Source organism: Gracilinanus agilis, chromosome 4 (assembly GCF_016433145.1).
Source record: "Gracilinanus agilis isolate LMUSP501 chromosome 4, AgileGrace, whole genome shotgun sequence".
Classification (NCBI taxonomy): domain Eukaryota; kingdom Metazoa; phylum Chordata; class Mammalia; order Didelphimorphia; family Didelphidae; genus Gracilinanus; species Gracilinanus agilis.
In genome coordinates this window covers 117,833,945-117,860,687 of record NC_058133.1, presented here as the reverse complement: position 1 = coordinate 117,860,687, position 26,743 = coordinate 117,833,945, and the positions used below count along the sequence as shown (strand labels likewise).

General features: G+C 35.2%; 1 protein-coding gene and 1 pseudogene across 1 annotated transcript in view; one reads left to right on the top strand and one right to left on the bottom strand.

Moving 5' to 3' along the window:
• The window catches only part of LPGAT1 (lysophosphatidylglycerol acyltransferase 1), a 91,725-nt gene that overhangs the window by 15,108 nt on the left and 49,874 nt on the right, over positions 1–26,743 (top strand). The window lies entirely within an intron of this gene.
• On the bottom strand, positions 4,976–6,408 carry LOC123244518 (annotated as a pseudogene).

Below are 26,743 nucleotides of genomic sequence, written 5' to 3'. Positions count from 1 at the left end.
TGCCATAAAATATTGTTTTGAAAATGTAGTTGCTTTTGGATCTTGCTTTTTTTAAAAAATAAGTTTTATTGTTACTTTTTGTTTTTGTACTATAGTCATTTCCCTTTTAAATACTTCTTTCCCCATGGATCTTTTGTAAACAAAGAAAAATATTCAAACAAAACTAAACAATGCATCTTAGTAGTTCCCCCTCTCTTTACTGAAAGAATGTATGTTTCACAAACAGTTCTATGGCTTTCATTATAATTCACAAATGGCACTTTTTAGTGGTATTATTGTTTATATTATTGTAATCATTGTGGATGTTTTTCCGTTCTGCTTTCTAAGCTCTATTACTTGGTGCCAGGGAGATATTGTGGAATAGTAGAAATAGCCCTAAATTTGGAATCAGAAGAGCCAGATTCAGACCCCACTTTTCACTACCCATATGACCATGGGCAAGTCACTTAATTCTATGGACTTGTTTCCTTATTTGTAAAATAAAGGAGTTGAACTAAGTGACTTCCAAGATTCCTTTTCAACTCCAGATATATTATCCTTTGATCACTGTTACCATGATTCTACAAGTCTTAACGTGTTTTTTAATAACTATTATTCCTTGTTTTTTTATGACACAATAGTATTCCATTACATTTATATATTAGTTTGTCAACCTATTTCCCAGTTGACAGGTACCATTTGTTTCTAAATCTTTACCTTTACAAAGAGCATTGCTATAAATATTTTGTTTAATGTAGACCTTTCATTCTGTCATTAATCTCCTTGGTAGATATGTCCATATGCCTAGTAGTGTGGGCTCAAAAGATATGAACAATTTAATGATTTTTCTCATATGATTCCAATACCCTCTCCCTCCCTCAAATTGTACTAATTCATGGGATTTTAGATTAAGAGTTTTAAGAGATCTTGGTGGTCAAGTTCAAACTTAACTCTTTCCTGCCCCCCCCATCCCCACCATTTTATTTAAAAATTTTTGAAATTTTTATAATTAATGTAAATCTACCTTGTCTCCCTCCTGCCTTCTCTTTCCCTTTTCTCTCCCCTGTTCTCCACAGTGAGAGGGAAAAGTAAGGCTTCATTCAGGAACATGAATAGTGAAACAAAACAAATTACTTTGGATATATGCATGTATATACATACATGTTTCAGTCTGTACTATGTGTTTATTAGCTCTCCAATTGGTAGCATATTTGCTTATTCATTTGAGTTTTCTAGAATCGTGTTTGGTCATTGTGTTGATCAGAGTTCTAAAGTCTTTCAAAAGTGTTTTTCTTTTCTTTTTTTTTTTTTTAAACCCTTAACTTCTGTGCATTGGCTCCTAGGCAGAAGAGTGGTAAGGGTAGGCAATAGGAGTCAAGTGACTTGCCCAGGGTCACACAGCTGGGAAGTGTCTGAGGCCGGATTTGAACCTAGGACCTCCGGTCTCTAGGCCTGGCTCTCAATCCACTGAGCTACCCAGCTGCCCCAAAAAGTGTTTTTCTTTTAATAAAAAATGTTATTGTAGAATCTGTTCTCTTAATTCTGCTGACTTTGTTCTGCATTAGTTCATATCACTTGTACATATTTTTCTGAAACCATCACTTTCATCATTTCTTATAGTAGAAGAGTATTCTTTTATATTCCTATGTCATACTTTCTTTAGCTAGTCCTCAATTGATATAACCCTCTCATTTTACAAATAAGGACACTGTTGCAAAGAGAGCTGTGAAGTTATTTGCCCAGGGTCACACAGACATTAATGGCAAAACCTGAGCATTTAAAACCATGGCCTTTGATTCAAAATCTCATGCTCTTTCTTTTTTTCCTTTTTCTAAAAAAATAATTTGTTACATTTTTCTTTTCCAGATTACATGTAGTTACAATTTTTAATACTAATTTTCTGGCATTTTGTGATGCATGTTCTCTCCCTCCCTCCCTTTCCTCCCCCCACCCTAAGACAACTGGTAACATGATATAGGTCGGTGATGGCAAACCTATGACATGCATGTCAGCACTGACACGCATAGCCATTTTCAATGACACGTGACCACATACAGAGAAGTCTGGGGCCGCATGCCGAGGATGAAGCATTTGCTGTAGTGTAGTGTAGACACTCTGTGCGCTATAGATGACAATTCTACCTCTATTAATTAAATTAATTAATCTATTTTGGTTTATTAAATAGTTATAGATTACAATTATACATTTTTGTTATTTAAACTATAAATATTGTGAAATTATGGTTTTTTCTCAAAGTGACACACCACCCAAGTTATGCTTGGTTTTTGGTGAATTTTGACACACCAAGCTCAAAAGGTTGCCCATCACTGATATAGGTTATACTTGTGCAATCATGAAGCACATATTAATGTGTTTGTCTTATGAAAGAAGACATGTATCACATAAAAGAACTCATAAAATGAAAAATGATATGCTTCAATATGTATTCAGACTCTTATCAGTTTCTTTTTATGGCAGTGGAGAGCCTTTTTTTGTCATGAGTCTCTTTTGGTTGTTCTGGATCCTTACATTGCTGATATTTTAAGTCATTCACAGTTGATCACTGTGCATTATTGCTGTTACTATGTACAATATTCTCTTGGCCTGACTCACTTCACTTTGCATCACTTCATATAAGTCTCTCTCTAGAGTTTTATGATCGTCCTCCTAGTGATTTCTTATGACATAATAGAATTCCATCATAATCATACCACAACTTGTTCAGCCATTCTCTTGATTGGTTGATGTCCCTTCAGTTTTTGATTCTTTGACATAAATATCTTTGTACAAGTAGGTCCTTTTCTCCTTTCTTTGATTTCTATGGGAAAAGGACCTAGTAGTGGTATTTCTTTGTCAATGGGTATGCACGGTTTTGTGGCCTTTTTGAAATAGTTCCAGGTTGCTTTCCAGAATGATTGTATAAGTTTGCAGCTCCACTAGCAGTGTATTAGTGTCCTGATTTTACCTTGCCCTGCACCTCCCAGCATTTATCATTTTCCTTTTTTGTCATGTTAGCCAGAGTTGTCTTAATTTGCATTTCACTAATTAATTGTATTTAGAGAGTTTTTTTATGTGACAAAAGTAGTTCTAATTTCTTCATCTGAGAACTGACTTTTTGTATCTTTTGGGTGTTTATAAATTGGGGAATGATTTGTATTCTTATAATTTTGCCTCAGTTCTCCATATGTTTGAGAAATGAGGTCTTTATCCAGAGACATTTGCTATAAATGTTTTTTCTCAGTTTGTTGTTTCTCTTTCAATTTTAATTGTGTTGTTTTTGTTTGTGTAAAACTTTTTAATGTAGTCAGTTATCCACTTTACATTTTGTAATGCTCTCTATGTCTTATTTGGTTACAAATTCTTCCCTATCTATAGGTTCAACAGGTAAACTATTTTGTTCTCCCCTAATTTGTTTCTAAATCATGTATTGGGGAAGCTGGATGGCTCAGTGGATTGAGAGCGAGGCCTAGAGATGGGAGGTCCTAGGTTCGAATCTGGCCTCAGACACTTCCTAGCTGTGTAACTCTGGGCAAGTCACTTAACCCCCATTTTCTAGCCCTGTAACAAATAAAATTAATATAGAAGGATAAATAAATAAATAAATATATATATATATATATTTATAAAAAGATGTTAGGGTTTAAAAAATTTAAAAAAATTAAATCATGTATCCATTTTTATTTTATCTTGGTATATGGCATGAGATGGTGGTTTATGCCTAGTTTCTGCCATATTTTCCAGTTTTCCCAGGAATTTTTATCAAATAGTGAATTTTTCAAGAATCTTTGATCTCAGGGGCAGCTGGGTAGCTCAGTAGATTGAGAGCCAGGCCTAGAGAAAGGAGGTCCTAGGTTCAAATCTGGCCTCAGACACTTCCCAGCTGTATGACCCTGGGCAAGTCACTTGACCCCCATTGCCTAGCCCTTACCACTCTTCTGCCTTGGAGCCAATACACAGTATTGACTCCAAGATGGAGGGTAAGGGTTAAAAAAAAAAAAGAATCTTTGATCTCTGGGTTTGTCAAATACTAGGTTTCTGTGGTCACTTACCATCACTGTATGTTGAATGCCTAATTCATTCCATTGGTTCACTACTCTATTTTTCAACCAGATTGTTTTGATGGTTGCCACTTTATAATATATAGTTTGAGATCTGGTACAGCTAGGCCCTTTCATATTTTTTCCCATTAATACTTTTGATATTCTTAGGCTTTTTCTATGCCTTTTCTATTTGACTACATTGCCTCTGAAATTCATAGTACCACCAAGAGTATATTAATACATATTTGACTTCCCACAGTTCCTCCAACACATTATTTCCACTATTTATCATCTTTGTTAGTTTGATGTTTTAATTATGAAACATAAGTGGTTTTAGTTTACAGTTTTCACATTGCAATTTGGAGCATGTTTTTATATGCTGACCATTTTTAGCTCTTCCTCTAAACTAGTGATTCCCAAAGTGGTGATGGCCACAGGTGCATTTATCGTTCCTATTAATTGCTATTAAAATTAAAAAAATTAATTTCCAGGGGGCTAAGAAATATTTTTTCTGGAAAGGGGGCGGTAGGCCAAAAAAGTTTGGGAACCACTACACTCTAAACTTTAGATCCTTTGGCTACTTCCTTAGTATCTTTTAAAGCCCATTTCCTTAAATTTGCTCATTAACTGAAGACATTTGGTTATCTTTTCCTCTGAACATTGATACATTTATTTCTAAAGCTTTTTCTACCAAAATGAGATCAGAGCCCTTTTCACAGAGCTGTCTATGTGCAAACAAATGGCCAAGAACCTGCTCTATATTTTCTCCTTTCTTCTTCATGGTTTTCAAGACACAGTCATATGAATATGTTGTCTATTGTCACCACATCCTGCAGCTCATAGAGGGAAAGTGCTTGTAGGTCTGAATAGGTTGGTCTATTTGAGGGCTTTAAGGAATTCAAGAGGCAGGTGGTACCATAACAGTGCTTGCAAGTTTTGCTGTCTTTTGCTCATTGTCATCTTGAGTCAAGTGTGGGGAAGGAAATGGCAGTGATAGGAGGGAAGGATACTTTGGAAGACAGGGACATCTTTTCACAGTTACCTCACTGGTAAAGTGATGAAGCCAATGGGCTTATAAAGGGGCTTAAAATCTAGGTTAGCCATTTCCAGAGATGTCAAAGTTTCTTGGTCCTGCAACAGAGACCCAGAGCCTCCTTTGGGCAGGTTCTTGTCTAAGATCTGTGCCACAGTAGTCTCAGTTGTACCAGTAAAAATTTTTCTCAGTTCTTCTTTCTCATCAATAATTTTTAATTCCATGTTATAAAATTGGTTAGCTTCACATTCATAGTCAGCTGTCTGCCTTTGTATAGAGTGGGCTGAAAACATTCTTTTTTACATCACTGCTTCTGACATGGGTTGGGGTGAGGATATTGTTATGCTATCATTTGGCAAGGAAGGAGTTAATGGGAGGTGGCATTGGGATTAGGCAGTGTGTCTATAAGAAATTCATTCTGCTTTCATCTTCTGGGACATTCTTGGAATTCACTTTGGTTTCTGCTTTCAGCCTTTTGTTCACCTTCCCATTGGGTTTCTTGATTTTCTTCATGTCTTCTTCCCATTTGATTGTTTTTTGTTTTTCCTGAGGAAAAGTTATACTGCATTTCTCAGACAACTTTTTTTTTTAAACTCTTACCTTCTGCTTAGAATAACTACAAGTATTAGTTCCAAAGCAGAAGAGTGATAATTGGAGTTAAGTGGCTTGCCCAGGGCCACCCAGCTAGAAAGTGTCTGAGGCCAAATTTGAACCCATGCCCTCCAACTCCAGGCCTGGTTCTCAATCCACTGAGATACCTAGCTGCTCCTTTCCTAAACAACTTGTAAACAATTCCAGCAACTCCAATTTAATAGACAGAAAACTAGAGCTGGTGTTTTCAATTTGTCCCTATATTAAATGGGACATCATCAAGGTAACTGGAAGTCCCATGAAAATCTGAACCCAGTTTCTTAGAAGCCATTTAGAATTTATTGTGTGACCCCTTCATACATAATTTAACCTCTCTCAGCCCAAGTTTCCCAGCTTCTCCCAAAAGGGAGTAAAAATCCAGGTATGTTTCCTGAAGTGCTTATAGCAACGCGTAGGGACAGTGAGCAGTGCTGCCCTTCCTACAGGCTCTGCACCCCCCAGGCGATATTGTGTACTCCAGTACTTTATGGTATAACAAGATTTTCCATACTTGGCTTCTCTTGCCTTAACTACACTCATTTTATTCATTCAAAAGCTTTTTAATTTTATGCAATTGTTTTATCTTTTATGATCTCCTATCTCTTTCTTGGTTAAGAATTCTCTCTAATCAACAGATTTAAAAGGTATCTCTACTTTGTACACAATAATAGCAATATTGGATGGTGATTATCTGTGAAAACTTGGCTACTCTCAGCGATGCAATGATCTGGGACAATCCTGAAAGACTTATGATGGGGAATGCTATCTACCTCCAGAGAAAGAACTTTTGGAGTTTTTCATATCAGTGTATCTTTGGTTTTATTTTGGGGTTTTGGTTATGTATGAGTGTGCTCTTACAGCAGTGACCAACATGGAAGTGTGTTTTGAATGACAATAAAAAAATGAAATAAAAAATAAAAAATAAACTATTAAAAAGTATCTCTAATTTTTTAGAATATGATCTCTCATTTTGATTTCCAAGGATTCTGATTGTCCCCTTCTGTTTTCTACTAAGACTTTTTTCTATTTCTCATATTAAAGGGGGAGCCTTTCATATTTGTCTCCTCAGTTAAATGAGCTCTAGGAGCAAATATTCAGTGTATTTACTATCTCTTCATAGGTTTAAAGAGGGGTGAATAGTGCCTTGATCAGTAGCCCAGATCCTTGGTCTCAAGTTAGAAAGCTGGAGGAGGAGGTCCTTCTTCACTTTGTTTCTTTCCAGGTTTTCCTAGAATTTTCTGGTTTGTGAAAAAGTTTGAACTAAGGAATTAGGTAAATTGGTTAATATTTATTCCAAATAGCCATATATAGGTTCATAGAATTTAGGGCTTGAAGAAACTTTAGGGATCATCTAGTCCAACTCTCTTATCTTACCAGTGAGGAAGCTAAGTCCTGGATTACAATGCAGTTATAAATATTCTTCGATATGTCAGATTAATTTTGCTCTTTTGTCTTACAGTAATCTAGGATTGAAGGTGATAAGGCTGGTGGCAGTGTAAAAGGAGAGAAAGGAACATAAGTGAGAGATGTTAAAAAAGGTAAATTTGATAGGCTTGGCAACATATTGGATATGGGGTTTAGAAGTTGATGATAAGACCTAGATTGGAAGCCTAAGAGACTTGGAGGAAGAGGATGCCCTCAATATAACAGAAATTTGGAAGAAATGATGGTTTCAGAGAAAAGATAATGATTTCAGTTTTGGACATACTGAATTTAAGATGTTTACTGAATTCTGTTATAGTTGTCCAATATTGACTGTTAAGAGATATGAAACTGGAGGCCAACAGAGAGTTTATGGTTGCTTAAAAGAGATGTGAGAATCATCAGAATAGGGCTGATGAGATCCACAAACAGGAAAGTGGTGAATATTTTTGTACAACTAGATCCTTTTTTTTTTTTTTTAATGTTTTGGCTATTACTATGATCAGAATCAGCGATGAAATTTTAAGGTTGAAAGTTTTGTGATATTTGTTCATGTAGATTTTATTGCATATTGCTCCCCAAAACATTTGCACTAGTTTTTAGTGCTACTTACTATGTATTAGAATTTTCTAGCATGTTTCCCGATATTTTATTTTTATGATCTTAAAATTATTTTGTTATTCTTTTGGTATCATAAAATTGTCTTACTTTGCAATGTCCTATTATAATAATTTTTTTCCAATTACATGTAGAAACAATTTTTGACAATTGTTTTCTGACATTTTGCAATTCAGATTCTCTCATTTCCTCTCCCTCACCTCTTTAGGCAGTCTATATTCCAATAAAGGTTATATCAGTGCTTCCATGCAGTATATATTTCCATATTGCCCATGCTATGACAGAAAACACTTATCACTTATATAATAAAAAACTCATGAAGTAAATAAAGTGGAAGATTGATATACTTTGATGTGGTCAGACTCCTACAATTCTTAGGCTTTGGATAGCACTTTTAATCATAAATTCCTTGTAGATATCTTGGAAACTTGCTTTGCTGATAATAATTTAGTCCTTCACAGTTGATCATCATATAATATTTCTGTTGTTCTCCTGGTTCTGCTCACTTCACTTTGCATCAGTTCACATAAGACTTTCTGAGCTCATCCTGTTGTTCATTTCTTATAGTGCAATAGTATTCATTACAACCATATATCACAACTTGTTCAGCCTCTTTGGACACCCCATTGATGGATACTTCCTCAGTTTCCAATTCTTTTATAAAAAAGAGCTGCTAAAAATATTTTGGTACCAAGTAGGTTTTCCCCTTATCTCTGATTTTTGAGATAAATTCAGTAGTGATATTGCTGGGTCAAAGGAATGCATATTTTATTGCATAGTTTTATGGGTGTTTGGGCATGCTTCATTCCATATTTCTCTCTGGAATGGTTGTATCAGTTCATTAACAGTTTATTAGTATCTCAATTTTCCCCTATCCTTTCCAGCATTTATCATTTTCCTTTTTGGTTATATTAGCTATTATGATAGATGTGAGGTGGTATCTCAGAGTTGCTTTAATTTGCATTTCTCTACTCACTAGTGTTTTGGAGCATTTTTTCACATTTCTATAGATAGTTTTAATTTCTTCCTCTGAGAGTTGCCTATTCATGTCTTTTGACCATTTATCTGTTGGGGAATGCTTTGTATTCTTAGAAATTTTACTCAGTTCCCTTTATATTTGATTTAGGCACTTGCTATAAAATTTCCCCCCAATTTGTTGTTTCCCTTCTAATCTCGCTTGCATTGGTTTTCTTTGTTCAGAAACCTTTTAATTTAATGTAATCAAAATAATCATTTTCATTTTTTTTCAGTATACTCTGTGTCTTGTTTGGTCATAAATTTGTAACTGTCTAACCGGTAGACTTTTCCATGTTCCCCAAATTTGTTTCTGGTGTCATGCTTTATTTCTAGGTCAAGTCTTTATTTTGACTTTATCTTAGAATATGGTGTGAGATGTTCCCAAACTTTTTTGGCTTACCGCCCCCTTTTCAGAAAAAATATTACTTAGCCCCCTGGAAATTAATTTTTTAAAATTATAATAGCAATTAATAGGAAAGATAAATGCATCTGTGGCCATCACCGCCCCCCTGGATCGCTGCAGCACCCACCGGGGGCGATGGTGCCCACTTTGGGAGTCACTGGTCTATACCTACTTTCTGCTGTACTGTTTTCCAGTTTTCCCAGCAGTTTTTGTCAAAAAGTGATTTCTTTCTCCAAAAGCTTGGGTCTTTGGGTTTTTCAAACATTAGTAGGTTACTATGGTCATTAACTATTACTTGTTAATTACCTAAACTAATCCATTGATCTAATACTCTGTTTCTTAGGCAGTATCACATTGTTTTGATGATTACTATAAGTACAATTGGAGATATGACATGGCTAGGTCTCCTTCATATGTTTTTTCATTAATTCCCTTGCATATTCTTGGTCTTTTATTCTTCCAGATGAATTTTGTTATATTTTTTCTAGTTCTATGAAATAATCTTTGGGTAGTTTCATGGCACTCAATAAGTAAATTAATTTAGGGGGGTAATATTATTCTTATTATAGTGACCTGTCTGTGAACAATTTATATTTTTCCATATGTTTATATTTGACTTTATTTGTGTGAAGTGTTTTGTAATTGTAGTCATATACTTGCTGGGTTTGTTTTGTAGGTATATCCCCAGATAATTTTATACTGTCTACAGTTATTTTGAATGGAATTTCCTTTTCTATTTCTTTCTTTTAGACTCTGTTGATGGTAAACAAAATACTTATGATTTATGTTTGTATACTGCAATTTTGCTAAAGTTGTTAATTGTTTCTGTTAGTTTTTTGGTTGATTCTATGGGGTTCTCTGTTTATTTGCAAAATGATAATTTTGTGTTTCCTCATTGCCTATCCTAATTCCTTTAATTTCTGTCTTGCTCCTGTTTCTATAGCTAGAATTTTTAGTATAATATTAAATGGTATTGGTGATAATGGGCATCTGGGCATCCCCATTTTACCCCTGATCTTATTGGAAAGGTTTCTGGTTTATCTCCATTACAGATAATGCTTGCTGATGTTTTTAGATAGTTGCTATTTATCACTTTAAGGAAAGGTCCATTTATTCCATTTTTTTCTAATGTTTTTATAGTAATGGATGTTGTATTTTGTCAAAAGTTTTTTTGGCATCTATTGAGATAATCATATGATTTCTTTTGATTTTATTATTGATTTAGTGAATTATGTTGGTAGTTTTCCTAATACTGAATGATCCCTGCATTCCTAGTATAAAGCCTATCTGGCATTGATATATGATTCTTATGATAAAATGTTGTAATCTCTTTCCTAGTATTTTATTTAAAAATTTGTCATCAATGTTCATTAAGGAGATAGATTTATAATTTTCTTTCGCTGTGTTAGCTCTTCGTAGTTTGCATATCAGTACCATATTTGGACCATAGGAGGAATTTGGAAGGATTCTTTCTTCCCCTATTTTTCCATATAGTTTATGTAGTACTAAAATTAATTATTGTATCTGGCCCTAGGGCCTTTTTCTTAGGAACTTCTTCAGTGGTTTGTTTAATTTCTTTTTCTATGATGGGGTTGTTTAAGTATTCTATTTTCTTATTTGATAGTCTGGATAGTTTATGTTTTTGTAAACATTCATCTAATTCACTTAGATTGCCAGATTTATTGGCATATAGTTGGGCAAAATAACTTCCAGTAATTATTTTAATTTCTTTTTCATTGGTTGTGATTTTGCCTTTTTCATTTTTGATACTGGTAATTTGGTTTTCTTTTTTAAAATCAAATTAACATGGTTTATCTATTTCATTTTTTCATAAAACCAGCCCCTTGTTTTATTTATTAGTTTAATGATTTTTTATTTATAATTTTATTAGTCTTTCCTTTGATTTTTTAAAAGATTTTTAATTTGTTCTTTCTAAAAATTTTAACCCAGTTCATATATCTGCTCTTTCTCTTTTTTATTGATATAAACATTTAGTGATTCTTAAGTACAACTTTGGCTACATCCCATAAATTTTGGCATGTTGTTTCCTCATTGTGATTGTTGATTGCTTTTATGATATGTTCTTTTACCCATTGATAAGATTATTTAGTTTCCAAATTTTAGTCTTTCTGCTGCCCTTTGTTGAATGTAATTTTTAATACATTATGGTCTGAAAAAGATACATTTAATTTTTCTGTTTTTCTCCATTTGTTTGTGAGGTTTTTATTCCCTATGTTATGGTCAGTTTTTGTGAAGGTACCATGTACTGCTGAGAAAAAGGTATATTCCTTTCTATTCCCATTCAGTTTTCTCCAGAGATCTATCATATCAAAGTTCTATTTACTTCCTTAACTTCATTCTAGTTTATTTTTTATTTTTTAAATTAGATTTATCTATTTCTGAGAGGGGAAGATTGAGATGCCACCCCCCCCCAGTATAAAACGGGGTCATATTTTGTTGTTATGTCATCTAGTGTGCTAGATCCCTCCGAATGCTCACAATAAACACTTGTTGAATTACTGCAAATGAAATGTTAGTCATTATTTTTGCAGCTGAATTAGAAAAGAAACCAGGAATGACATTCTTTATTTTTTATATAACATATGAAATTCTTAGTAAGTATCTGCTAATTTAAAGTACTTGTAAAATTATATTGTACTAGGTGGATATGAAATCTTAAGAGTTGAAAGGGATAGCAGAAGTCATCTGGTAATAGCTCATCTCTCAGGAAGAATCTCCTTTACACCATCACTAATTTAAAGTAGTCGTCCAGATTTCACCTAGCAAAAAAATTTAGCAGGTTATATATGCATTTGTTAAATAGAAATCATGCCTTGGTCTCTGTCTTGGATCCTACAGTTTTAGAGACAAATGAAAGCTACTTCTTTCTAGGAGGATACATTCTACTCTGGGACTCGAATATGTATTTAGATAAGTTAAAAAATATATATGTGTGTATATATATTTGTGTATACATACACACACACACACACACACAATAAGAGAGAAGCACTAACAACTGGGATAATCAGGAAAAGCCACTTGTAGGAATCGCTCTTGACTTGAGCCTTGAAAGGAACTAAGAATGGAGGGAGAGCATTCCAATCTTGGGGGACCTCCTGCCAAACAGGGAGCTCTAGTGATAGGAAGCAGGGAGCAGTGCCTGTTAGTTGGAATGTAGCATTCATGAGATGGAACTTTTGTGTAATCACCTTGGAAAGATAGGCTGGAAACAGTGTGAAGGACTTTAAATGCCAAGTATTGACGTTTTATCCTTGGGGATAAAAACATGGAGAACCAGTGAAACTTCTAAAACCAGAATGATAAAAATTAGAGCCATGCTTTAAGAATGGAACTGTGTGCAAGAGGGATTGGAGACCTTGTAGGAGGCTCTTGCAATACTTAAGGCAGAGATATGCTAAGGGACCCGAGCTAGGTTGGTGCTGATGTGGGCGGAGATAATTGGAAGAATATAACAAGGGATATTGTGCAAGATTTGGCAACTGACTAATATGTGAGGTGAATGAGAGTGAGCCCAAAAAGATACTATACTAACTTGGTTATTAGACAATATTGCCCCATAATAAAGCAATTAGGAGGAAGGATGAATTCAAGGAGAAATACGAGTCCTGTTTTGGACATGTAGAGTTTACGATTGCATCTGGACATACATGCCCAGCAGGTACTTGATGATAATATATTGAATTTTAGGAGAGATGAGGATGTAGATGTGAGAGTACGTTGAGTTGCTCTTTGAATCCATGGGAGCTGGTAAGATCATTAAAAGAGAGAAAGAAAAAGAAGAAAAGGTGGAGCTAGGACAATGTCCTGGAGTGACCCCTCTAAAAGAGATTAAGAATTAACAGGTAAAAAAAGAGCCAGGAGAGAATAATATAAAAATCCAGTTATGGGAAAGGTATTCAGCAAGAGAGGCTGAGCAACTTGTCACATATGATATGGAAAGACCAAGAAAGATGAAGATTGAGAAAACCCCAAGGGTCTTGGGAGTGGTCGAATCCCTCTACCCCCTACCCCCTTTCTGGCACATATCCTTAGCCCATTTGAGAGTGTCAGTTTCCAGCTCAGCTTCTGCAACCAACCTGGGAAGCAAAGCCAATGAATTTGGGACCTGGTGATTCTACTCTGTTTAACTCTCTGCACTCTAGGCAAACTGTATAGCTAGTGAAGACCCTCCAAAATGTCTTACCTTTGGCACTGTCTAGTGTTTCATTATCAGAAAAAGATAGAATGTGATCAGTTGAAATGACATTAAAGATGAGTTACCACATGCTCTACCTCTGTACCCCAAGATTCCATGTGACTTTGCAGCTAATGCTGCTTATATGGGTTGTCTCCCCTGTTAATTGAACTTCTTGAGAGCAGGAATTGACTTGCCTTTGCTTTTCTGTTTGTATTCCTCATCTTAGAACAGAGCTTTGCACATAGTAAGTACTTTTTCATTAATTTTCATTAATTTCTATAGAAGGCCATTGAATTTAGCAAGGAGATTATGAGTGACCTTGGGAAAAACAATTCCAGTCCACTAGCAGGGAAAGAAGCCAGATTAAAAAAGATTGAAAAGTGAGTGGTGGTTGAGGGGGTGTGTGTGTGTGTGATAAAATGGAGGCAAGAAATTAGATAACTTTTTTTAGGAATCTTGACTATGAAAGGGAGGAGAGATATCATATGATATGAGGAGATAGTAGGATTTTTGAAGATGGGGAGATCTGAATGTTTTTAGGTAGCAGAGAAGGGACCAATGGGTAAGGAGAGATTCAAAAATTAGAGGATGAGATGTGACAATTAGAGGAAAGAATCAAGATTGATCTTGACAGAGAGAAGGATCACCTCTTTGATACTGAAGGTAAATAAAAAGAGAATAAGGTTATGATGTTGAGGATATTTGAGTTAGAGAATTGGAGGGAAGAGGGAACTTATGACATCTAAATTTTTTTCCCTAATAAATTATGAACTAAGAGAGAGGAATAGGAAATGATGTTGGTGCTTGGAAACTTCTCTGGGCTTTCATAATACTGCTTCCTTTGTTTTCCTCTTGCCTAACTTTTCTTTCTCCATTTCCGTTGCTGGATCTTCATCTGTTATATCCATTATTAACTCACAATGCTTCATCCTGGAACCCATTCTCTATATTCTGTCACACTGTCATTTTAACAGAGTGATAGGTTTGGAGTCAAGACCTGGATTCAAATTCCACCTCATAAATCTACTATAGCAGTGTGACCTTGCTTTCAATAAGTCATTTAAACACATAGGCTTATTAAGTATTGGAGAGAGGATTTGAACTGTGGGATCCCTTGAAACCAGTCATCAATCTTTTTTTAATTTTAATTTTTAAACCTTTACCTTCTGTCTTAGAATCACTACTGTGTATTAGTTATAAGGCAGAAGAGCAGTAAGGGCTAGGCAGTGGGAGTTGTGACTTACCCAGGTTCACACAGTTAGGAAGTATCTGAGGTCAAATTTGAACCCAGGACCTCTTCTTTCTGGGCTTGGCTCTTAGGCCACTGAGCCACCCCTCTGCCCCTCATCAATTTAAAAAAAATCTATATTTTCTTTTTCTTTTGGACTTAAATACCAAATAAAATGAACATTTCCATATACAATGTGAAGTAGGAGGGGATTGACAACGAAATTGTGAATCTCATTATGTATAGCTGCTTTTCTTTCTAAGTATAAAATACCTCCTTCCTCTCTCCTTTTTGTGGGGGTGGGGGAGGGTGGGTCAATTCTACAACTTGGATCCTTTTCCCTCCTTCCTCTTATCCTTCTTGAAAAGAAAAAAAAAGAGAGAAAAACAAAATCCCCAAAACAAATAATGCACAACGTACCAAGCAAAACAAATTTCTGTCAGGAGTTGGGTAGCATGCATCATTTTCCACCCTTTGGAATCATGATTATTCATAACATTGCTCAGAGTTCTCAAGCCTCTCAAAGTTGTTTGTTTTAATAGTATTATAAATTGTTTTCCTAGTTCTGTTTACTTCACTCTTCATCGGTTCATATGTTATCCCAAATTTCTCTGAAAAAGTCCTTTTATTTCTTATGGCACTGTAATATTCTTTTACATTCATATACTATAATTTATTCAACCATTCCTCAATTTGACAAATACCTTCTTAGTTTTCAGTTCTTTGTTATCCTTTTTTTTTTCATTTTAAAATCTCTTTGGAGTAGATTTATTACTGTTATGGCAAGTCAGAAGTTATGCACAGTAAAGTAACTTAATGAGTATAATTCTGAAGTGTTTTCCAGAATGATTGTTCTGGATGAATATCAGTTCACAGCTCCAGTAACAAACAATATTAGTGTGCCTATTTTCCCACAGCTCCTCCAGCTTTTGTCAGTCTCCAGTTTTATTAGTTTAGCCAATCTGACAGATGTGAATTGGAATCTCAGAGTTTTTTTAATGTGCATTTCTTTAATTTATTAGTGACTTTGGTTATAGTTGTTAATAAGTTGGATATCTTCCTTTGAAAAATACATAGACCCTATAGGTTCAAAAAGACTCATATATACAAAAAATATTTATAGCACCTCTTCATAGTAGACAAAACCTAAAAACCAAGGGGGTGTAAACCAGTTAGAGAGTGACTAAATAAATTGTGGTATATTTGTGTAATGGAATATTAAGAAATGATGAAATAAAATTTCAAGGAAAAATGGGAAGACCTCCAAGAAGTTATGCAAAATGAAATCAGAAAAACTAGGGGAACGATTTACACAGCAACAAATATAGAGAAAAACAACTTTGAAAGACTATTTAAAAAGTCTAGATGATTTAATTTTTAGGTCTATATCCTCTTATTCCCACCCTCCCCCTGCCTTCCACTGAAACAAGAAAAGGAAAAGTCCATTACATTTTTATTTATTTTTAATTTTTAAATATTTTTCCATGTTTACGTGATTTATTTTCTTTCCCTTCTCTTTTCCCTTCCCCCCCTCCCAGAGCTGACAAACAATTCCACTGGATTGTACAATTATTATCTCTTGATAATACCTATTTCTATATTATTCATTTTTGTAATAGAGGGATAAAGCCTAAACCTCAAATCACATACCCATACATACATGTGATAAGTGGTCATATATTTTTCTTTTGCATTTCTATTCCCATAGTTCTTTCTCTCAATGTGGTTAGCATTCTTTCCCATAAGTCCTTCAGGAGTGCCTTGGCTTGTTGCATTAGTACTTGTAGCAAATTGTGATATATGATGGTGATGGAGTACTACTGTGTGATGTAAGAAATGATGATCCACAGGATTTCTATATGAACTAGGAGAACCTCAATGAACTGATGCAGAGTGAAATGAGCAGAACCAGGAGAACATTGTACACAGAAAATAAAACATCGTAGAACATTTCAATGTAATGGAAAGGTCCATTACAAACATGTATATAGTCAAACAAAATAAATTCTTGGATTGTCCATGACCAAAAAAAAAGTGTCTTATTGCACTGAGTCCACTATCTCTTTATCAGCACCATTTTTTGGAGAGTCTTATGGAAAAGGTTGGTCGTTGTTTTGATCAGTTTCATTCTTTCAGTGTTGTTTGTTATCACATATTTGTTGTCCTTGTATAAATTGTTCAGGTTTTGAAAGTCTTTAGAACTTCTGATCAATGGAGTGATAAGCCATGAATTTAGAGGAACAAAGAGGATCTTGCCACTCACAATCCAAAATGACATCTACGTCTTTGGACATGGCCAAGGTTGAAATTTGCTTTTGTTGATCTATAGTTGTTTGTTGTGAGGGGTTTATTTTTGTTTTTTTGTTCAGCAGGAAGAGAGGTTAGCTTGGAATAGGGGAGATATTTTCTTTTTTTAAAGAAAGAAAAAGTCATTGATCATCATCTTAAATCATTTGTTTGTTGGGGAATGGCAGCTGGTAGTAGAGTGAAATAAATGCAGAACCTGGAGATAGGAAGTCTTGAGTTCAAAAACTGCTTCAGACTCTTATTGATTTGTGATTTAGGCTAGTTGTTATATCTCTTTGATTCTCACATTCTTCATCTGTGAAATGAGGGACAATAGTATTTTTTTTCCCACAATTGGAAGGATTCAATGAAAAAATTTTTGTAATGTGTGTTGTATAAATGCTAACTGATTTTATTTATGTATTTGAATCAATTCCTTATATATCTTATAAATGAGACATTGTGCTACAAGAAATGCTGAGCAGGTTGATTTTTAAATTTTTATTATTATGCAAAACACATCCATATAGGCCATTGTTGTAAGATCACACTCAAAACAAAAACAAAACTTCAAAATAAAATTATAAACACACTGATGTGAAAGATAGTATGCTTTGATCCACATCCATCCAACTCTTAACAGTTCTTTCTCAGGAAGTGGAAAGCATTCCCTGTTATAAGTCTTTCAGGATTGTCCCAGATCATTGCATTGCTGAGAGTAGCCATGTATGAGAATGGAATTCACCTTCCTATGTTTTAATTTAATCAATCAAGGACTTGGAGGTCATTTACCATTGAGATATACAGGGATACACACACCCACAGTGAAAGGAAGTTGAAACCAACTAAACGGGAAATTTATCCCACAAGCACTGCTTCCCCTTGGTGGTACCAGACAAATTAAGAAGCTATGATTGGATCCTGAAGATGTGACATCTTCAGGGAGATGCTTCATGGAGAGCTAAAGACAAGATTGGAAGGGATTCAGACTCACACTCTAATTCTGACTCTGGCGCTGGTGACTTAAAGAAGGGATACTCTGGTGCTGATTACTCTTGCTAAAGGGACTCTCTGGCTCTGGTGACTCTTGCTGAAGAGACTCTCACAGACTTCTGGCTGGAGATTGGAACCCTGTCGATGGTGAGCTGGATTCTATCAGAACGGCACATAGGATGGTAGGCTAGGCAATTCTCTACCTCTTTCCTACATTTCCCTCTCATTACTATCCCTCCTTTGATGTAATGAAGCTACTAAAGCTACTAACAGCCTCATAAATTAATTTTAATTATTAGACAAGTTTTCACCATTGATCATTGTTAATTAGAAGAAGGAAGATAGTAGAATTAAGAAGGGTTGGGAAAGACTTTCTGTAGAATATGGGAGTTTAATTGAGACTTAGGTAATCAGGGAAGCCAGGATAAGCATTCCAAGCATGGAGGATAGCCAGAGAAAATTCCTGAAGCCAAGAGAAATGGAGTATCTTATTTATAGAACAGCAAGGAGACCAGTGTCACTGGACCAAAGAGTAAATCTTGGGGTATAAGGTGTAAGAAGAATGAAAAGGATGGAAAGGGGTTTGATTATGAAGGACTTCGAATGCTGGAGGATTTTGTATTTGATTCTGGAGGTGATAGGGATTGATTGGAGTGGTGAGAAGATGTGATTGGACCTTTACTTTAGAAGATCACTTTAGTGGCTAAATGGATGGATTGGAATGGAGAGAGGCTTGAGACAGGCAGACCTTCTAGTCTAGGAGTGGGATGATTAAGGCTACCTGCATTTGTTTTGTCATGTTGTGTACCTAATCAGTTTCTTATCTAATATTAAATAGTTTTGATGATTATTGCTTTTAAAGTATATCCCTATCTTAGAAATGAGACCTCTATCAGAGAAATTTGCTGTTGATATTCTTACCTAGTTTCCTGCTTCTCATTTAATGTTATCTGTATTGTTTTTTTGTATTCAAACTTTTATTTTATTTCATTTATTCATTCATCCATTTATTTATTTGCTAGCTCATCCACTTATTCATTCATTCATTCATTCATTCATTCATTCATTCATTCATTTATTTTAAAGCCCTTACCTTCTGACTTGGAATCAATACTATGTATTGGCTCCAAGGCAGACCAGTGGTAAGAGTAGGCAATGGGGGTCAAGTGACTTGCTCAGTGTCACACAGCTGGGACTTGTCTGAGGCCAGATTTGAATCTAGGACCTCCCTTCTCTAGGCCTGGCTCTCAATCCACTGAGCTACCCAGCTGCCCCTGTATTCAAACTTTTAAATTTCATATGATTAAAATTGATCATCAAGTCCTAGGTTTTGTGTTTGTTTTTTCCTTTGGCAGTTCATTTTTGACTTATTTGATTTCTTTTTCTAAGTTTGAGCTGCTTAAATATTCTGTATCCTGTTCTGTTAATCTAAACAATTTATATTTTTAAGATTCATCGATTTCAATTAGATTGTCAGTTCCGTTGGCATATAGTTAGGTGAAATACCTCTTAATTGCTTTAATTTCCTCATTTTTTGTCAATTTACCTTTTTCCATTTTTTATATATGTAATTTGATTTTCTTCTTTTAAAATCAAATTAGCTGTATTTGTGTAATTATTGTATATTTTTTTAAAATGGCTCCTGGTTTATTTATACACATACACATATATGATAGCATATCTTTCAGTTTTGTAAATTTCCATTAATTTTCAGGATGTTTACATATTGGTGTTTAATTGAAGGTTTTAATTTTTTTTTTGTTTTCTAGGTTTTTAATTACCTTCCCAATTCATTGAGCTATCTTTTATTGATGCAAGCTTTTAGAGAAATAATTTTTCCCTCAAGTACTGCTTTGGCTGCATCCTTTGTTGCATTATCTTTGATGAAATTCTCAATTGAAATTCTGTGGTTTACTTTGTATTATTTCTAATTTTTAACCTAGGCTTCAAAGACCCTTTATTGAACATCATTTTTATTATCAATTTCATAAAATTTCTGCGTCTCTGAATTTTTTGTTAGGTTTTTATGCCATGATGATACATGGCTAGTTTTTTTTTTGAATGTGCCATATAAAGCTGAGAATAGACATATTCCTTTTTATTCCCATTCAGCATTCTCCAGAGGTCTACCATATCTAACGTTTACTGATTCTATTCATCTCATTTTTTTGTTGTTAGAATTGAAGTTCTCTATGATTATAGTTTTACTGTCATTTTCTCCTTATAACTCATTTAATTTTTTTATTAAGAGTTTAGATGCTATGCCATTTGATGCATAGATTTTCAATTTTGATATTAATTCATTGTGCTACCTCTTAGCAAAATATAATTTCCCTTTTTATCTCCTTTAATTAGATCTGTTAGATCTACTTTTTAAAATATAGCCAAAGCATAATGGATTCTGCCCCAGCCCTGTGTCTTTCTGTTTCAAGTGTTTCTTATAAATAAGATAGTCAGATTCTGTTTTTCAATTTGTTTTACTATCCTTTTGCATTTCATGAATGAGCTCATTCACATTCACATTCACAGTTGTAATTGCTATCTTTAGATTCCCCTTCATCCTATTATACATTTCCTTCTCTCTTTTTTCCCCCCTCTTCCCTCTTTAAGAGCTTGTTTTGCTTCTGTCTAACCTCTCCCTTACTACTTTTTAACTTTGGTTTATGTTAGTTCTGTGTTCTATGGACTTCTGTAGGAGGATGCCTAGCATGAGTTTCTGCCTTTTTACGCCCTCTTCCTCCTTTTATTGCTCATGCTGAGGGCCTGCAAGCTTTCAGTGCACTTAAAGTGATGTGATCTCAGGCAAGGTCAGTTTGCTGATTTTCTGGTCTGAGTTCTTCAAGTTCCTGACCCAGGTTTGGATCTGTGGGCTTATCCCTGCTTGGGAGTTTCAGAAGATTGCTACTAGACAGACCACTGTTAGCTTATTTGGAGGTTCTGCAGGTCCAGTGACTGAACTGCCACCTCTTCTTTGGTCTGAGACTCCTGCCCTGGTTAACTCACCACCAGCTCGGACCCTAACTGAATCCCTGCTCTGCTTCTGAGATCAAAGCTAAATAGCTATGGTTTGCTTTTGGAATATATTTTCTGCACAGAATATAGGGCCCCATGCAACCCTTTCTCTCCATCATATCCCCTGGAATTAAGTAGATTTGGGACAGAGCTGTCCTGTGGTTCCTTCACCAAGTGCTAGTTTAGGGATACCCTGGGATTCTTCCTGCTTCGGTATTTCCTGACCTAGTCTTGATCATCATTCAGTCCCTGTGCACTGGAAATTGCTTCCTATAGTGTAAGCTCCTATCCATGTCTCATTCCCAGTATCTGAAGACTTCTTTTGGAGTTCTTAAGGTGCCCTGGGTTGGAAAAATGACTCCTGACTTTTTCTCGGCTTTCCAGATCAGAATTCAGTCTGATGCATTTTTCTAGATCTTTGTGGGAGAGATGTGATGAGAAGACAGGTTGTATTGCTGCTTCTTACTCTCAGTCTTAGTAGTTGCAGCTGATGATACATGTTGCTTTGTACCTTTGTAGTTTACAGAAGGGAAGGCTGTAAGGTTCAAGCTTAATAATTCATACCAATACTGAGATTGTCTTCATTGTATTTGTTGTTCTTCTGGCTCATTTTTCTTCACTTTGGCTCCCTCTGTACTATTTCACTTGGTAATTTCATCAGCTTCTATCAAGTCAGCTCTGGCTGATAAATTTTTAAATCTGTTTATCTAGTCCTAACTTCTCTGCTGACCTCCAAGTCTCACATCTCTAACTGTCTATTAGATATCTTAAACTGATATTCTGTAGACTTCTTAGACTCAGTATTTCTAAAACTAAAATCATCTTCTCCTAAACTCTCTCTCATCCCCTTCCAAACTTTTCTGTTACTGTCCAGGGTACTACCCTTCTCTTTTAAGTTTCCCAGGCTCACAACCCTCGCACCCAGTATATATTGCCAAGGCCTGTTGATTTTATCTTTATATATGTATTCTCCCTTTTCTCTCCTCTGACACTGCTACTACCTTGGTGTAGAGCCTCATCTCCTCATACCTGGGCTCTTGCTATAGTCTCTTGGTTGATGTCTCTTTCCACTCTCATTCTTCCTACACTGAGATGTCTAAGTGATCTACATAAAACACAAATCTTACCTTTTAAACACCTGCCCCTTACCCCTCCCCCAGACTAAACTGACTGTATCATCTCCAAGATTAAATGTAAAATTCTCTTTGGCATTCAAAGCCCTTCATAACCTGGCTACCCTCTGCCATTTCAATTTCTTATGTCTTATACTGCCATACATGTGTGTGCACCCCCCTCCCCTTAGTTCCTTCCCCTCCTCCCCACTCTTTGATCCAGTGGCACTGGCTTCCTTGCTGTATCTTGAACAAAAAAAATCTGCTTACTTTTCACTGTCTGCCTGAAATGTTCTCCCTATTCATCTCCACCTCTTGGTTTCCCAGGATTCTTTCAATTCCCAAGATTCTTTCAAATCTCAGCTAAAATCCTACTTTCTATAGGAAGCCTTTCCCAAGTCCCTTTAGTTCTAGTGCCTTCTGAAGCTCTGTTGATTATTTCTAATTTATCCTGTATATACTTTGTTTATGCTTAGTTATTTGTTTGTTCTCTCCCCAGCCTCTCCATTAGATTGTAAATTTCTTGGGAGGCAAGGACTGTTCTTTACCTTTTCTTTATGTCCTAGGAACTTACTACACTTCCTGGTACATAGTAAATACTTTATATATATTCTTTGCTTAGCTGATTATGTCACTTAAAATGTCTTTTCATATTTGAAAACCTGTCAAATTCCCCTCCTATACTTCTACTACTAGCATCTTATTATATATAGGTTTTTACTCCCACTCAAGTGAATTAGCTCCTAACTTATTTTTCTACTTCTACTCACTTCTCTGTAACCCATTCTTCTTCATATTACTTCCAGTTTAATTTTCCTCAAAAAAGGATTAGATTGTCATTCCTCTGTTTGGAATTCTTCACTGCATACCAAATAAAATTCATACTAATTAGATTGTCATTATACATCTGTCAATGACCCTATCTTTTCCATGCATTCTCACACTATCTTTCTTATATTCTGTGTTCTCATTAAATTGAACTTGTAAGATGTTGCTGTGCATATCCCTCACTGTAGGGCTTCCATACATTTGTTCATGTTGTTCCCTTGCCTGAAATGCCTTCTCCTTCTGAAATGCCCAGTATAAATACCTTTTCTTTCATGAAACGTTGGCTAATTATGCTGCCCCCTTCCTCCCACCTTAATCCTTACATAGTACTAAGTTTGCCAAGACAAACCAAGAGATTATATGAACACAGTTACAAAACACTTTGAATAAAATAAAGTCAAATCTAAATAACTGAAACAATATTAATTGCTCATAGGTAGGCTGAGCCAACATAATAAAAATGACACTTTTAGCTATTCAATACCATACCAATCAAACTATCAAAAATTATTTTTTAGAGTTAGAAAAATAATAACAAAATTCATTTGGAAGAACAAAAGGTCAAGAATATCAAGAGAATTAATTAAAAAAATAAAGATTTCATACCATATTCTAAAGCAATACTTATCAAAACACTCTAGAAATAGAGTGGTGACTCAGTGGAACAGATTAGTAGTAATGACCATAGTAATCTTGTGTTTGATAAATCTAAAGACCTAAGCTTTTTGAGGCAAGAATTCACTGTTTGACAAAAATTGCTGTGAAAACTGGCATATAGTTTGGCAGAAGTTAGTTATAGACCAACATCTCAAACCTTATACCAAGATAAGGATATATAATTTACACATAAAAAGGTGACATCAGCAAATTAGGGGAATCTGGAAAATTTTATCCATGGATAAGGGAATGACTTTTGATGAAGTAAATGATAAGGAGGATCATAGAAAGTAAAATGGAGAGTTCTGATTACATTATTTAAAAAAATTTTTTTTTTTTATTTTAAACCCTTAACTTCTCTGTATTGACTTATAGGTGGAAGAGTGGTAAGGGTAGGCAATGGGGGTCAAGTGACTTGCCCAGGGTCACACAGCTGGGAAGTGTCTGAGGCCGGATTTGAACCTAGGACCTCCTCTCTCTAGGCCTGGCTCTCAATCCACTGAACTACCCAGCTGCCCCTACATTATATTTTAAAAGTTTCGCAGACACAAAACTAATGCAGCCGAAATTAGGAGGAAAGCAAGAAACTTCGAAAATATTTTCTAGCAAGTTTCTTTGATAAAGACTTAATTTCTCAAAAAATATAGAAAAGTGAATCAAGTTTATAAAAATAAGAGCCCTTCCCCAATTACTAAATAGTCAAAGATTATAAACAGGCAATTTTTAAAAGAAGAAATCAAAGCTATCAGTAATGGTTAGAGAAATGCAAATTAAAACAGCTCCAAGATACTACCTCACACCTGTTAGATTGGTTAACATGACAGAAAGGAAAATGATAGTGCTGGAGGGGATGTGGGAAAATGGGGACACTAAATGCGGTTGGTAGAGTGGCGAACTACTTCATCTGTTCTAGAGAATATTTGGAACTACGCCCAAAAGGTTATAAAATCTAGAAAGACTTAAATGAATGGATGCAAAGTGAAGTGAGCAGAACAAAGAGAATATTGTATAGAGTTTCATCAGTCTAGGTAATGATGATCAACTGTGAAAGACTTAGCTACTTTGAATAATACAATGATCCAACATAAGTCTGGATTCATGATAAAAAAAATGCTATCCAATTCCAGAAAGAAGATTGATGAACTCTATATAGATTGAAGTATAATTTTTTTACTTTATTTTTTCTTGCCCTTTTTTTTTTGGGAACCTGGCTAATAAAAAATAGGTTTTGCATTATTTTACATGTGTAAGTGATATATTATTTGCCTTCTCAATGAGTGAGGGAGAAACTGGAAGGAGGGAGCAAATTCAGAGCTCAAAAAAATTTTTAAATGAATGTTAAGAATAAATAAATTAGTTAGCCTTTTTTGAGTATTGATGTAACTTCCTTCAATTTTTTGTTATCTTCTTTTCCATGAAATTTGTTATAAAATGATCCTGGAGTGCTTTTAAGATGATATTGCCTCAGCTCCAGCTAGGTGACACAGTGAACAGTGTCAATCCTGGAGTCGAAAGGTCCAGGGTTCAGATCTGGACTCAGATATTTCCTATCTGTGTGATCCTGGGCAAGTCACTTAATCCCAATTACCTAGCCCTTTTCTTTCTATCTTAGAATTATTACTAAGACGGAAAGTAAAGTTAAAAAAAATGGATATTGCCTCATACTTGAGTTGCCTTAGTGTACTGTACCTTCTTGTTATGGTCCAGCTGCTCTTTTTTTTATGTTTTGCCATTCAATGTTTTACTAGATAAATAGGTCTAGTAATCTTTTGTTTCAGTCCTTTGTAGTGTTTTACAAATTACATTTTTGATTCTAAAGCAATCTTTGGCTTTTGTGTCTCTTCCCTTAATCAAGTAAATATGGGCTAAAACAGTTGTTAAAATTTCATAGTATTGAAATAATGGTAATTGTGACTAATGTCTTAATTTTTTTGTTGTTTTTGTTTTTGGTATTAATGGATTGTTTGAATAGGTCAGGTCAGAGAACTACTGCAGTAGCTTTAAATGTCATCTTCTTTTTAGTATTTCTTCTTTTTTTTTTTTAAACCCTTAATTTCGGTGTATTGTCTCATAGGTGGAAGAGTGGTAAGGGTGGGCAATGGGGGTCAAGTGACTTGCCCAGGGTCACACAGCTGGGAAGTGGCTGAGGCCGGGTTTGAACCTAGGACCTCCTGTCTCTAGGCCTGACTCTCACTCCACTGAGCTACCCAGCTGCCCCCTAGTATTTCTTCTAAATTGATCTTGATTTTGAATTTAAATAGTAGAGATGATCTGACTGCCTATAGCTAATAATGATATGAAGCCCAAGTTAGTAAACAATCATTTCCTCTATTAGGATATAATCAGTTTTGGGTTTTATGATATTGTTCATTGGTTGTCATGTTGAATTCCCCCTTATTCTCTTCTGGAAGGAATTAACTCATGATGAATAGAATTAGGACTTCTAAGTAGTTTGCGACAGTGTTCTCCACTTTGGAGTTCAAGGGAGGGTTATGACTTAACACCCAGAAGTATACAAATAACCAGTTGGAAGGTGGAAAGATGGTTTGTAACCCTAATTCCCTGTGATAGCTGATCTTAGGACTTGTCTCCCACACAATCACTCCTGCCTTTATTTCCTGACATACCCACTCTATCCCTTGTCTGCTGTGCAAGCTCCTGACTTCTTTCCTTCTGAGTAAGACTTTGACCAATAAAACAGAAAAATCCCACCCACATCTAATAGCATCTGTTGGCAATGACAAATAGCCTAGAGTAAGTTCCAGGGAAGTGACCAGCAAGAAAGAACCCTTGCTCCCTTTTCATTGGGGGGGGGGAGGGGAGGGACAGTGTAATTCACAAGTTGATTAGGAATGCATGGTTTGTGATCTCAAGTCTCATATTATTTTTTTCTTCCAAACTTTCCCATTGGGCTATTTTTCCATTTGCCCTGGTTCACAATCCTAGTGTCATCTCCACTTATTTGCTCACCCCATACAGTATATCCATTCAGTTGCCAATCTTATAATTTCTTTCTTCAAAATATCTTTTGTATCTGTCCTGTTTTTTTTACAACTGCCACTTTAGCTAAGGCTCATGTGCCTTCTTGCTATTAAGCCTTTTAATCACCCCTCCAATTGCAAGTCTCTAATCCATTCTCCAAACAATTGCCCAAAAGATTTTCCTGAAGTGCAGATCTGACTAGATCAACCCTTTTCTCAATAAATTCTAGTAGTTCCTCATTGACTCTGTGATAAAATATTACTTCATGTTTATTTTGTTTTTAATTTTCAAATTTTTATACT